Source organism: Sinocyclocheilus rhinocerous, unplaced genomic scaffold (genome assembly GCF_001515625.1).
Source record: "Sinocyclocheilus rhinocerous isolate Xijiao unplaced genomic scaffold, SAMN03320098_v1.1 scaffold95, whole genome shotgun sequence".
NCBI lineage: Eukaryota > Metazoa > Chordata > Actinopteri > Cypriniformes > Cyprinidae > Sinocyclocheilus > Sinocyclocheilus rhinocerous.
The window spans coordinates 1744133-1745100 of record NW_015662004.1 but is presented as its reverse complement, the minus strand read 5'-3'; the positions used below and the strand labels follow the sequence as shown (position 1 = coordinate 1745100).

At 40.5% G+C, this 968-nt stretch overlaps 1 protein-coding gene across 1 annotated transcript in view; it reads right to left on the bottom strand.

Moving 5' to 3' along the window:
- Positions 1 to 968, bottom strand: part of LOC107727275 (high mobility group protein B3-like) — a 4805-nt gene that overhangs the window by 2237 nt on the left and 1600 nt on the right. The gene's annotated exons all lie outside the window — the stretch shown is intronic.

Below are 968 nucleotides of genomic sequence, written 5' to 3'. Positions count from 1 at the left end.
TATATATATGCCATGTTGTGAAGTGCAAACTGATGACAGAAACTAAACTTGGTTTTTAACCGTAAAGCTGCAAGTTAGTGATTATTTCCAAAATAAGATGCAATTTAAACGCGACTAGTTTAAAGGCAAGTAATGTGCGAAGAGAGGGACTGTCTGGCCACTTCTCTTCAATCAGACTCCATTCATTAAAATGGCCTCTATCAGCGGCGAGGAACAATGACTTGCACATCACAGTTTTCACGGCAGACACTTCGAGGACTTGTCGACTTTTAAAAGCTGCTAGGCAAGCCATTTTAAAAGTCGTTCATTAAATACAGTGAGCCGCGAAGCCAGCTTTTGCAAAGTTTTACCAGTTCCACACTGCACACTAAAAATCACGAATCCTACTATCGTGAAGGCTTGCGACATGAATATTAATTACGCGCCGTGACGAACGCCCCGCCTAGCCAACTGATTGGTTGCCAAGTAGACGTATTTAATGAGCTAGCGAATTAACGATTCATACCATAAAGAAGGCGTTCGTTGGATATATTCAAAGATGCGCTGTACGACTTTAACGCAGCAACGTCAGCGAATTAATGCGTGACTAACTATACATCACATTTATTGCACTAATATATACGCTTATGTCATTTGCAGTGGTTCATGGGAGTGGACAGGCACTAAAGAGTTATTTTAGTGCAAACGGTTTCAATTCTTTGATTTGTGGAAATTTTTACAGAATCATGGGTGATGAAGTTCTTCCACAAGGAGCTCCGCTGTTAAAACAAGTTTAATTCATGCAGGCTTATGGCTTCAACTGAAGAGTATAGCATCAATTACGAACCTCGTACCTATTTTTAAAGCAGGCCTGTCTTTAAAGACTTATCTTAAACATAAGTTAATAGGATTTTTACTTCGAGAACCCCGTTTGTTTCAATGTATCGCGCCTGTTCCGCACATCGTCCGAGGTGCCTTCAAACACGTTT